General features: G+C 34.6%; 1 protein-coding gene across 1 annotated transcript in view; it reads left to right on the top strand.

The window, feature by feature from the left end:
- The window catches only part of LOC140439099 (aminopeptidase N-like), a 203,434-nt gene that overhangs the window by 17,800 nt on the left and 171,120 nt on the right, over positions 1-14,514 (top strand). The gene's annotated exons all lie outside the window — the stretch shown is intronic.

Below are 14,514 nucleotides of genomic sequence, written 5' to 3'. Positions count from 1 at the left end.
TATAATTAATGCAATATCTCGCTTTATTATTTACGGCTGTTCATAATAAAAATTCACATTACACAGCTCGACAAAAACAAAAAAAATGTTGCATACAAAAATTCCTGACGACAAATATTGCAAAACCATCATCTTGTAAACAATTTGTCTATGATCAGCTACCTACTTTTAGGAAAGAGAAAAATTAAATATTTTGCAAATGTTCATTCTCATATTGCTGCGAACTTATGCAAATTTGGAATTATCCAACATTCTTGTGTATTACTTTACTAATGCTCCTACGTTAGAAACTATCATATTTATCCGAAAGTACTCACGACCCCAGCTCTCTAGTTAACCCCTGAGTGCCGTCCGCACCAGTATCGATTTGTTTTGCTTGCCCTATCTCAACCCCCTTAGTTTCTGTCCCCAATTTTCTACCCCCATAATCTTACCCTATGGTAGGCAAAATATTTCGTTACAACTTATGCTACACAATTGTAACCGCAGTTTCGTCCACGTTTAACAGCCTGATTGGATTACTTTTTCTTCAAGTGCCATCTCTGCGGCGGAGGTCGGCAATCATCATACCTATTCGGACTTTTGAGATGGCTGCTCTGAAAAGTTCATTTGATGTACATCCGTACCACTCTCTCAGGTTGCGCAGCCATGACATTCTACGCCTCCCTATGCTTCTCTTTCCTTAGATCTTTCCCTGCATAATCAGTTGGAGCAAGTTGTATTTCTCTCCACGTGTAATATGTCCGAGATATTCTAATTTTCTTGTTTTTATTGTATTTAAAATTTCCATTTCTTTGTTCATCCTTCCCAGAACCTCTTTGTTTGTAACGTGTTCTGTCCATGATATTTTCAGAATTCTTCTGTACACCCACAGCTCAAATGATTCCAGTTTTTTCATTGATGTCGCATTCAAGTTCCAAGATTGCATTCCATAAAATAAAGTCGAAAAAACATAGCACCTCGCCAACCTAACTCTTAGTTCCAGTTTTAAATCCCTGGTACATAGCACTCTTCTCATTTTGTTGAAATTTGCTCTAGCCTTTTCTATTCTTATTTTGATCTCCTGATTGTAATCATTTGTGAAGTAATCATTGTTCCCAGGTATGCATATTTGTCCACTTGTTCGACGTTGGTTCCGTTTATCGGATCGGATCGGATTACTGTTTGACCTTAACTGGAGCAACAGACGTTGCTTGGGGTTTTTTGAACGAAAGTTCGGGATGGCACTTTAAAAAACCTTTCAGCCACTTTTTACCAGCTGACTCTTTTTGTTGTTGCTTTAGAGAATTTCTCATAGCCAGATTTATCTATTTATCTATGAAAACTAATAGTTTTTCAATGTCCGCAAACAAAACGGGCCTTCTTCTACCTAAACACACAATAACTAATCGTTCCGGAGTCTTTTCGATATTCTAAACACGTTCTATTAAAATATTACATAATTTTTAAACCTTTTACCCCTGTTGCTGAGACGCCGATGGCCTAAACTTTGGTAAACAAAGTCGTAAAAAGCATAGTATTTTTCTAAAAGAACGTAATTCAATAAGTTTTATGTTTCTCATGTTTAGAATTACTAGTAAGTACCCTTATTTACCTCGGACCTTCCGATGTTATTTAGAACCTTTTATCTTCCTAGAAATCGATACAGGCTGGCCTGTCATTTTAAGTAAAATGTCATCTTTTTTTGGGGAAGCTTGTGAAATTTTGAGAGAAAGAAGACTACTTCTGGCAGAGCAAGCTTAACAGGGCGCCACTTAACTTTTTGGGTTGAAGGAGAAAATTAAAAAACCTTAGAAGAGGTAAGGAAATATATTTATTATTTGTTTATATACTGTGTTGACTAAATTTATCTAATAATTAACTGTTGATATCTTTCCTTGGATTTGCTCTCAGAACCTAAATATCTTTCCTTACCTCTTTTCTTTTTTAAGGTTTCTTAATTTTCTCCTTGAACCCAAAAAGTTAAGTGGCGCCCTGTTTCTATCTTATCTTATTTTTGGTAATTTTACCCGTCTATCTTTTTGTTTATTTCTATATCTTTTCTAATATCTCTTATCCTGTTCTACCTTTACTTATTTCGTCTGTTGGACTCATTCCCGGTTCCAAAAGCTAGTTTCAAACCCACGACTCACTCTCCACCAACCATCTGGCTGCCGTCCGCAGTTTCTCCATTGGTGACCTTTCTAGCACCATCCAAAAAAGGTTTCCGAGGTTACACATTTATAGTTTACAAACACTAGAGTTAAAAATTCTATTATGAGACCCGTTGCTAATATAAGACCTCTGTCTCTAGAATACGTAAGTGACGTGAAAACTAAGCTCTGGTAGTATTTCCAGTAGTCTCTAAAGGGATCGAGTGTTTGTGATCTAGTATTACCTGTCAGTGAAGTTTTTGGGATCCAAAAGTTTTTTAATTGGTCCAGTCTAAACTGAATTTTCATCTTCAAGGTAAGAGATAAAAAAATCACCTTAATAATTAGTTAACAGCTACTTAAACTCGTTGTAGACACACGTAACTAGGGTGACGTAAAAACCAATCCTAACCTCAAAATTCGGACTAGAAAGTTCCCACGTGGTTGCTCCTAATATGAGACCATCACTGATGAGCCTAGTATAAGATATCATATTAGTGTACTGGAATATTTTGTGTATAGAATCATATCTATAGCGTTTCTTTTTTAATATTTTAGATGACACCGCCTGCTAAAAAACATAGCACCTGCGACTTATGTATGATGATGCAAGCTGTCACTGCTACGAGAAACATTAAAATGGGCTACAAACGAGCTTCAAAATACTTTGAAGTTCCTATTTTAATTATAAAAAAAATGTTACAAATGTAAACAAAAAAAAATGATTATCCGTTTCTACACATTCTCTGTATGGATTTATTTGGTGTTAAAATCTATAATGGAATAGTTCTTAGAGTACAGACTACAGAATTCTTTAAGTCCGGACTGACCTACTCCTATTAAAGTCTTACATCATTTTAATTAATTTTTTTTATTGATTATGGTTGTACAAGACGTCAGCATCTGGCTTCGGTTTTTACTATATTATTGATACGTTTTTTCATTGATTATAAGGAAATTTATATAATAATGCATCTCCCTTTGTCACCTTTCAATTTCCAAGTGTGTGATAAGTTTATAGAAAGTTTTTAGTAATTTAATTAATTATAAAGTTACTCGGAAAGATATTCAGCACATTTCTCTTTTGCTATCCTATTTTTAAAGTTGTCCAGGATACTTGATCCCCTGATTTTATTGAGAATAATATTAAATTGTCTTCATTTACTCTATTTTTGTGTGTCTGAGTTAAAAGGTTTGGAAAAAACTTTTTACAAAGAAAATTAATATACACTAATTCAGGTCTTCCTGCTATGGTAAGCAAACATATAAATATATATGAATAAACATTAAGATTCATAAATCTATGCTTCTGACGTTTCCACTGTTTTTATGCACTATAAAAATAATTCGAATTTATCGCACCTAATAAGTATCTTTGTATTCCCACAAAGTGTTGCAGGCCTGTAAAACTCATCATCAATGTTTTTTTTATCGAGTTTCATCGTTGGAAATTTTTAATTGGTATGCGGGGGTGTTCGAGAATGTATGACTGTTTGATATAGTTTTTTGTAAGTTAAAAAATATAAATAAACGAAATGAACTTTTTGTATTTCATACTTACAATGTTATAGCAGTTATATAAAATAGTATTGAAAAGTTTCTATACGTTCTCTCTTTGTATGATGTTTTGACCTGTAGTATCTACGTATCGTAGACCAAGTCAAACCACTAAACCAAACGAACCCTTTGAAATGTAGAGTTTATCGTTCCTCAGTCTATCCATTTTTTGACATAAAGGCTTTTTTATATGTTTTATTAGTTTCTATCTGTTTATTATTTCATCATAATCATCACCATCACACAGACTTTAGCGTCTATTGCTAAACATAGGCCTCCATTGGTTGTCTCTAGTGTTTTCAATATTTTTCCGCGTAAATCCCGTTTGTTGTAACTCTTTGTATCTTCCATTCATCGTGTCAGAGGTCTTCTCTACGTCTATATATTCCTGAAATCTATGACGCTATAAATAATAAATGAATAAATGAATTAATAGTTCATTATGCGTCTAGTTATAGTGCGAGAATTGCAGGTGTATTACTCTTCTAAACGTGAGCCATAAGTTAGGGGAGACCGGGGTTAGTTGTTACAATTTTAACATTTTATTTTTTTGTGCATTCAATATATAAAATAGGCACCTCATAAAAATTGGTGTAAGAAGCACTCACTTCGATAGAATTATTTTAAATATTAGATTTACAAGAAACTTGCAACTTTTAGGAAAAAATATATATTTGTTTAGTCTTGCAAATTTTATCAAATTACCCTCCAATTGGGTAAGTTGTTACATGACAGGGGCAAACTGTTACACTAGTAACTTTACTTTTCAAAGAATATTTTAATTTTCTTAATAAAAAAACTTTAAATGAACTTTATTTATTTACTTTTTAATAAAATAATTGTGCATCATTTTTAAAAATTATTTAATTCAGTTATTAGACTAATCAGACTGGCAATGTATGCATAGAAAAATTGGAGAACTGTCACTGCAAAGTTCATGCGCTCACCCCTTACAGTCTACACATTGCACCAATTTCTTTTTTGATTTTGAGTTAGTATACGAATCACAACATATAATGCAGAAACATTCTTCATTTTCTTCATCGCATTCTTTTGAAACAATTGTCCTTTTGACTTTTTGTTTTCCTTTTTTATTAGCTTTTTCTTAGTTACTCTTGCTGTAATAATGCTTGTTTTTCAGGCGTGTCCATCAAAATAGCCGTATGTCTTCGTTTACTATTTTGTACAGTATTTTTTCTGGGTTGAGCTTTAGGTATAGGTCGAATATCTTTAGGACTAACAAGTCCTGTAACTAAAGCGCGAGAAGTTGAAGGTTGTGGATCTTGTTCTGGTTCCTTGTTGATAACTTGTGGTGGCGTACTTGGTGGTGTTCGCATATTTTATGTAGCTGCTTATGACTGAAGCTCCTTATTTTCTTGCGGCTCAGGTCTATCTGTAATGGATGATAGCAGAAAATCTTCATCGGTAAAAACGTTCCTATTAAACAGGAAAATGCCAGTTACACGAAAACCGGACTGTATATTTTTTGGAGTTACAGCTAACGGCAAAGCATTTCCATCAATTGATGGAATGTTAAAAATTGTTATTATAACTCCTGAATGAGTTTTTATCCAGTCATCCATCTGACTGCTAATTAATTTTTTTAATGGTCCAAACACCGATCTGTCTAAAGGTAGCAATCGATGAGAGCAATGCGGAGGCAAGGTCAAGAGAACAATGCTATTTTCCTTGCAATAATCTATTACCTTAACCGACAAATAGTAATCGTGATTGTCCAGTATCAATAATACTGGACTTTCTTTAGAAGATTTAATATTCTCATAAAAATGTTTCACATAAACTAAAAATTCCACTCTCGTCATCCATCCAGAAGGATTGCTCCTTCCTATACATCCTGGTGGTCCACTGGAAACAAAATATTCTCGATAATTTCTCCGCGGGAAAATAAACATTAGCGGCACTGAGTTTTCACTGGCATTCACTGCCAGTCACACACTGTCACCAATGTTCCTCGTTTTCCCGGAGTAACCGCCCCTACTTGCTTCACACCTTTTGATGCTATTATTTTTGCAGGTTTTTGAGCTGTAGTTACTCAGGTTTCATTTAAGTTGTAAATATTGTTTGCCTCAAGATTGTGCTTATTTAATACATTAGAGATTTTGTCAAAGAAAGAATTTACATTGTGCCTATTAAAGCTCGTAGCCTGAGGGATACAGATGGATAACTCATTGTGGCGTTTTAAAAAATTTGTTAGCCAGTCAGCAGATGCAGTCTCAAATTTGGTCCAGTTATCAGGAACAGTTACGTTATTTTTTAAAGCAAACTGAAAACCAACTTGTTTTTGGAGAAAGACCATGATATAAGTTTGAACATTCAGTAACATAAGAAGCTAATTTATTTTCTTGTGGATTAGAGAAGATATTCCGATTTTCTAAATATTCTGTGGGTATGGTGTTGGCATCTAAAAAAAAAATTTAACGAGGCATGTGCTATACATGTGTTCATTTTACTAAAAATTACTATTTTACTACACTCACTATTAAGCCCAATTTTCTAGATCTTTTTGACGTATCTTTGAAGCGTGATAAAATTAATCCCGTATTCATCCGCTACTGGTCTAAGAGGTATTTCATTTTTTCTTGTAGGTTCTCATTTTGATCTATTAAAAATTTACAATTTTATTTATAACAAAATCTAGGTTACTTATAAACCTACACACAAATTTCTTGAGATGGGGCAGGTGGTTACAGTAAAAACCTGTCCCTTGAAAATAGTAACAACCTGTCCCAGGACGCCATATTAAAAAATAAATTGTAATTACTTATCAATCATAAATATTTAATCTTGTACGTATAGACAATAATAAAGCTAACAGTAAATAAAACATGCCGTGAAAACAAGTTACCTTACTTTGTAAAAATAGAACGAGCAAAAATTTAAACAATGTCGGAAAAATTACTGAGTGCTACTAAAAACACAAAAATGGTAGGTCTACGTTAGAGCCTTAATCCACACTAACCAAAGTTCGTTAAGATGTAATAAGGTATGCACCGCATTGGCTACGTCAGTTAAAGGTGCTGCCAACTCGTTGAGTTGATTAAAATTAAATGTAACAACCTGCCCCGTGTAACAACTACCCCAGTCTCCCCTACTCGCCAGAATCATAAGACTCCGATTAAGGCAAATACATGAATGAACAGCTTGTTAAATACCAGATAGGGTTCAAAACAGTCAAACAGTCGATTAAATTATTATGTTAACAATTATGTATATAAAGATAGAAAGAGGTGTGACCGAAAAATTTTAATTTAAATATAATAGACTGATTATTATCGAAAGTTTATTAATTTTATAATCAAAAATATAGCACTTTTAAAAAAGAAGGCAAGAATAGAAATATTTTTTTAATTGAAAATTAAAACTACCCTGTATATGTTCCATATAGAACACACAAAACCAAACTACCCTTGACATTTATACATGTCCTAGTAAAGGTAGGAGAGCTTTCCAACAATCTGACACTTCCAGTTTCGTCATAAAATATATTCGGGATAATGCAGGTGACCTTATTCGTCTCTTTTGTCTTGAAACACGTAACATTTGACGCTTGTGGTTGAACTTCTACAAAAACATAAATAATCCACGCTGGCGAATCTTTATGATTCATTTTAACGACAGTTGGTGTTAGTGTAATAAACAATTAAAAGTTTTTAGATACAGTTAACGTCTACTTATTACTTTTGTTTAATATTACATCGCGAATATTTAAATTATGAGCATCTGGATCGTAAACATCTACTTCTAGTTTGTCATTTAGAGATTCATGAATATATAAAAAATGGTAGAATCATTTGGAAGTTTCTCTTGGCCTTTTTGAAAATAAATCTAGTATGCCACTAGTTAATCTTCTTCTTCAAATTAAGCCTTGACCTCATTTGTTTTTTGCCTTCACCCTTGCTTGTCTGTGGCTGATATTCTCCATACACGAACTCGTAAAAGGGCTTGTGCTCGCTGTTTAATGTGTCTTCCCAGCGCTTTCTTGGCTTTCCAACCGGTCTCTTTCTCTGCATTCTAGCATTCAGTGCTCTTTTTGGTAGTCTATCCTCTCATTCTTATCACATATCCGGCCCATCGCAATCTTTGTATTCTAATGACGTGCTTCCTTATAAAGTTGGTAAAGCTCGTTGTTGTATCGACTTCTGAAGATTCCCTTTTCCCTAACAGGTCCTAGTATTCTCCTCAGTACTTTCCTTTAGAATGTGTCGAGTTTGCTTTTGGATGTTTCTTTCAGGACCCATGCTTCACTGCCATAGCATGATATTGGTCGAATTAAGGTTTTATAGATTCTCATCTTTGTATTTCGGTATTTTTAGATCGTAATAAATGGGAGAGGGCAAAACAAACTCTGTTACCTGCTTTATTTCTTCTGATCTTCGGATCTTCTGATCCGTCGGAATATATTTCTACTCCTGGATATATAAACTTTCCAACCCTTTCAATGTCAGCTTCATGTATAATGTATTGTGGGACTATATTTCTTCTCGTCTGCATCATTATTTTTATTTTTTCTGTCTTAATTTCCAGACCAAGCTTTTTTGTTTGTGTTTTTTACTCTGCGTATATTTCCTGTGCTCCTGTTGATGTTCTACTCATAATATTAATATCACCGGCATAACCACCACCACTGTCTGGTGCTTTTGTATTCGTACACATGCCTGAGTTTCATCCATTGTGGCTTTAATGAGTCTAATTAGCTTGTGTGGTATTGCCAATTTAGTAAATATATTGTAGAGTTTGTTCCTTTTGACTGAGTTGTATGCCTGTTGTATGCCAGAGAAAATCAAGATCGGTCAAATCAAAGAAAACGAATGGCAAGAATACTATAAAAAATTGCTAACCGAAGACCGCCCCGAATTCAAAGAATCAGAAATAGACGGAATAGAAATCTACACCCATGACGAAATCGAATTAAGCCTAGCTGAGGTAAAAAGAACGATCAAAACTCTAAAGAACATAAAAGCAGAAGGTCCCGGCGGAATACCAAATGAATTGATAAAAAACGGATCGGAAAAGTTATTCCGTATGATACATAAAATGTTTGAGAGAGCACTGAATGGAGAAGACTTACCGGCAGAATGGACCCAAGCATATATGACATCAATATATAAGAAAGGTAATAGAAACAACTGCGAAAACTATCGGGGAATCAGCATTATATCGTCTATAGGCAGACTGTATGGAAAGACCATAAAGGAAAAATTAGAAATATATATACAAGATAAAATCGGAGAAGACCAGGCAGGTTTCACACCGGGGAAAGCATGCTTCGATCACATTTACACGGTCGAACAACTAATAGAAAAAAGAATGGCCAAAAATAGATCCGTCCATCTGGCATTTGTTGAACTTAAGAAGGCATATGACTCAATACCTAGAACCAAGCTATGGGAAGCAATGGAAGACATCGAAGTTCCACGAAGATTAATAAACGCGGTAAAAGCACTCTACAAGAATAACGAAGTAGCTATCAAAACGGGCAATAGAATATGCAGTCCATTTAAGACGACAAAGGGACTACTACAGGGTTGCTCCACATCCCCCACCCTGTTCAAAATATTCCTGGAAAAAAACCTGAAACCTGAAGACGAGGATGACCTCAGTTTTATGATGAGAAAACTGGAGCAGGAATATACAAAGAATGGGATGGAAATAAACCTAAAGAAAACTGAAACCTAACAACGGAGAATACAGAAATAAAACAGCTGGAAATAGACGAAGGTAAACAAATCAAAGGAACAGACAAGTATAAGTATTTAGGCTTCATAATATCAAACAAAGGAACAACGGAGGAAGATATAAAAAATAGACTAGGACAAACAAGAGACTGCATACGAAAATTGAACCCGGTACTATGGGATAAGAACATCAGCATGAAAACAAAGAAAAAAATATATAATACCATGACAAGAAGTATCCTCACTTATGGGTGTGAGAATTGGACAATAAATAAGAAAACCAAAAACAAAATAAGAGCAACAGAGATGGAATGCCTAATGAGAAGCTGCAGAGTAACAAGAAGAGAATAAATAACATGGAGATTAAGAGGAGAATGGGAATGAACTCCGACATAATAGACTACATCGAACAGAAGAGGTTAACCTGGTACGGACATGTCAGAAGAGCAGACCAAAATCGGTGGATAAATAGAATAACGGAGTGGAGCCCGATAGGAAGAAGAAAGAGAGGCAGACCCCGAAGATCTTTCAGAGATGAAGTGGACGAAGCAATGAGTAGAAGAAACCTACAGGAAGGGGACTGGCTAAACAAAAAAAATTGGAGAAAACGGTTGAGTGAAGGAATGCCTGTTTGAAGTCTACAAACACGTTGTGAACATCAATGTCATATTCCCATGATTTACTCAAGATTTGTTTGACTGTAGTTTTTGCACTAGAGTTTGTCTCCTTGGTTATAGATCGGGCATACTATACTTTTCTTCCAGTCGTCGGGTATTTTCTCTTCTTACCATGTCTTTGATAAGCGCGTGGATGTGACTTGCTAGGTGATCGCCACCTGCTTTATACAATTCTGCTGGTATTTCGTCAACTCCCAGGGCTTTATTGTTTTTCTAGGCCTTAATAGCTTCGAGAACTTCCTCTATGGTTGGAGCTTCTACTCCATTCTCTACTTTATTCTCTTCTATGTAGTTCGTACCCATTTCATCTTCCATGTTTACTTGTACTTGTGTACTAAGTAGGGTCTGAAAATAATGCTTCCAGGTTTCTGTGACTTTTTGTTGGTAACTGATTATTTACTTTTACCCACTTTCACCTTTACATAGACTTATTTGAGGTTTATACCCACTTTTTATCTTTTTTAGATATTCGTAAGCCCCTCTAATTTCGTTGTTTTTGAAATTTTCTTCCATTTGTTCTATTTGTCCATTTTCATAGGCTCTTTTTTGTATATCTACATATCTTGTCTGCTTTCCATATTGCGACTTCAAATGATGTTCGTCTTTCCCGTGTTCTTGTTGTTATATACATTTTGTGTGCTTCATTTCTTTCCTATATTGCTTGTCCGCACTCGTCATCGAACCATGCTCCTCTTCTCGCCTTTTTCTTGTTTCCCAGGGTGGACGCTGCCGCTGTCAGTACTGCTGTTTTAATATCATTCTATTATCCCTCTGTGGAGTGCAGTTCTAGCGTCCTTAACTCATTTGCGACTTCTTCTTCAAACTTCTCTTTACATTCATGTTTCTAGATTTAAAGGGTGCATATGACGTGGTTGATTTGGATATATTATATTAAAAGATGGTGGCGTGTGGCATTGATAAAAAATAATCTGTAAATATAATAAATTTGTATGTGAACAGAAAATATATTTACGGGACCATAGAAATATATTACACGGTCCAAGAATAACATATAACGGTCACCCACAAGGCTCAATTCTAAGTACTTTATCATTTAATGTTTATACTGCAGATATGCGCGGTTTGATGGATGCAAATGCAAAATAATTCAATATGCAGACGATATATGTTTATATACCAACCATAAATCCTATGAAAATTGTATGTTGAATCTAAAACTTAGCTTTAGTAACATAGATAAGTGGATAAAACAAATGGATTTTAGTATATCACAAGAAAAATCTTCGATTGTATGTTTCACTAGACGATGAAAATGGTGAAGTATTAAATAAAACTCAAAAGAATAGAAGAAAGTTCCTCAAGCGAAATCAGCTTACTCTTTTTTCTGACAATATGCTATTGAAAATTGTAACTAGAGAATTAATTTTATATTTTTTGTTAACTTAATGTGTACTTAATGTTTGTTATAATATTAAATATTAACTTTTTATAGAAAAAGATGACTAAAATTTCCATTTAATGAATCACTGTTGACAATATTTTTATTTTCAGTTTATTACATTGTTCATGTCGTAAATCAAATGCATTATGTAGTCAACGGTATTTATAAGATTGTCACATTTTTAAAATATACGACTTAATTACATTAACACGCCTCCCGTTAGATGGTAACACGACATTTATTTCATTGCAGTCTGGTGCAATAAAAATTATAGTACGTAAATCTGAAGGTAGCAAGGCTTGAAAGTAAGAAACAAAAAAAGAAATATAAATTAAAACATGAAACTATTATAAAATGTAATGCCCTTTTACTTGTTGACATTTTTTTAAATGGACATTTTTGTTTAAAATTGCACAAAACAAAAACACTGTTATGCCATTGAACTACAGCACTCAATAAATATTAATGAAATTTTGGTAAATTGTGTTTTAGCTAACCTCATCGGACATCCATGACTCGTGATACCTGAGGTAGCCAAAGACGAGCCCCACCTAACACAATTCTTCTCAGACACTCCACCACCCTCTTCCCACGTACTGCTTTACCGAGGAAGGGCTGCTACTTTGTCTGGATAGTGTCTTTGTCTGGACTTATACAGTCTTTTAAGTTGGCGTGAGGCGCTTCTCTCTCGTTTTCTTCCTTGTTTCGTACGTTGTGTGTGTTGGTATATCGGGCCGACTTTAAATAAAGTCTCTGTGAAGACTCCATATACAATGATATGTAATATCCCAGTTTTTGGGGTGATTTTGTGATATTTTTAGTGGCTTAATATCTAAATATCTAAAACTAGCGGACCCGACAGACTTCGTTGTGTCAAATAGATTTGGAATGTGGCAGGTTATTTCTTTAATTCTCGTGAACAGAACCGTCACCTTGATGACAAGGGGTGTGTGAGGGTCAGCTCGGGTAATCTAAGTATCTTCGCTTCCACGAACTTTGGCCACCCTTTTGGACCCACTAAAAACCCTGACTGGGATGTCTGCCAAAGGGCTTCAAACTAAGAGGGGAACTTAAGGTTCAAACCTGATTGAAAAATAATCTAAAGAGATATAGGGAACCTAAAGGTGACAAATATTTATAAAGTGGGTGCTTCAATGACAAAACATAGAGATAATTAATTATTTATTATTATTATTAACATGGGGTAATAACCGATGTAATAAAGAATAATGAAATAAAAGGTATATAAGTATTTTCAGTAATCGCTTTATTGTAAATCAAGCGAATCATAATTATTAACAAAAATCTGTTTTATTTTTATTGTAGTGCTTTATGATATACAATGTTTTTTGTTTGATTACCTGGTGAATATACAAACAAATCTGATGGTTTTCCAACACGGGAAGAGGTAACATACAATTGACCATGTGAGAAACATAGGTTTTCTAGATTAATACCACAAACACCTAATGATTGCCCCTGGGACTTATTTATGGTCATAGCAAAAGTAAGATGCACTAGAAACTGTAGTCGTTTAAATTCAAATGGTACATCAGTCAGAATCATTGGGATGCGTGGTATCAAAACGTCTTCTCCTTTATATTTTCCTTTCAGTACAGTTGCTTCTATCACGTTGTTCAATAATTTTTTATCGCTAACTGTGCGCCGTTGCAAAGACGCGGTTGGTTGATATTTCTCAACAGTATAACTACCGATCCAACCTTTAATTGAAGATTGTGAGGTGGCAATCCTGGTAAATCCAGCGATTTTAAAAATTCAGGCGGATAGTTGACGACATCATCTTGGTTAGTAGCCGAATCAACTGATTTATATATCCTCAATTCGCCTGTAATTTGTTCTTGAATTTTAAAATTTAATTCATTTACACCTATGTTTTTTGTAGCCAATACAGCCCGTTCGCTAAACCAATCATGGTTTATGTAATATTGAACAACATCTGGAAACACCTTTTGAATAAGTTCATCTTTTGATCGTGTTAACTGACAAAAACTTTAAGGAAACTTAATGCAACCAGTCAAGGTGTCTATAGGAAATTTGCCATTACCAATGGCAATGGGTTGTTTAGAGAATATGTCTCCAGATTGATCATTTTGCAACTCGACACGTATATTCTTGCCTAAGTGTAATACCTTGACATGTTTCCACAAATCGGAAGACTTTAAACATGCATTGAGTTCATCAGCTGGCGTTGATCGTGGAATCACTGGCAATGTTTGAAGAAAATCTCCTGCTAATAAAATTATTGCACCACCAAATGGGTTATGATTGCTCCGTAGATCTTGTAAGGCTCTATCTAAAGCCTCCAAAGATTTTTTATGTGCCATCGTGTATTCATCCCAAACAATCAATTCACATTGCTGCAAAACCTTTGCCATTGCAGAGTTCTTCAAAATGTTGTAGGTTGGAGTTTCGTTGCTTTGCATGTTTAATGGCAATTTTAGTGCTGAATTGGCTGTTCGACTAGCTTCAAGCAAAGTTGCTGCGATTCCCGACGAAGCAACTGCAAGTTCAATTTTATTTTGTGAGCGAATTGTTGCTAATATCAATGAAATCAAAAAAGTTTTTTCTGTACCACCAGGAACATCTAAGAAGTAAATCCCTCCTGTTTTGTCATTTGTTACTTTCATAAGTGTATTAAATACATACTTCTTTTGTTCATTCAATAGTGGAAGATTTGTTTGAATTAATTTTTTCAAAGTGTTCACCGGACCGAACAGACCGCTCCGAAAATATTTGTATGGGAAAAAGAAAGGGGCTGTTCTAGGGTTTTCCCGGAAATTATTCGAATTTTTCTCGCCGTAAAAACCATTCTTAGATTTCGAGGAATATTTTAAAAAAAGAATTGTTAAAATTTGTCCAGGCGTTGTTGAGTTATGCGCTTACCAACACATTTTGCGATTCATTTTTATATTATAGATTTAAAGAAGGTCACCAGTGACTTTATCTTGTAACAGACTTTATCTTTTTCTACAAGCTCTCTGAGGATTCTGTTTGGGTGGTCAGCTCATCGCATATGTGGCCCTGTCATC

This window comes from Diabrotica undecimpunctata, chromosome 4 (assembly GCF_040954645.1).
Source record: "Diabrotica undecimpunctata isolate CICGRU chromosome 4, icDiaUnde3, whole genome shotgun sequence".
In the NCBI taxonomy this organism is placed as follows: Eukaryota; Metazoa; Arthropoda; class Insecta; order Coleoptera; family Chrysomelidae; genus Diabrotica; species Diabrotica undecimpunctata.
Note: the sequence above shows the minus strand (reverse complement) of the source record. Positions and strands in the feature narration are given on the sequence as shown.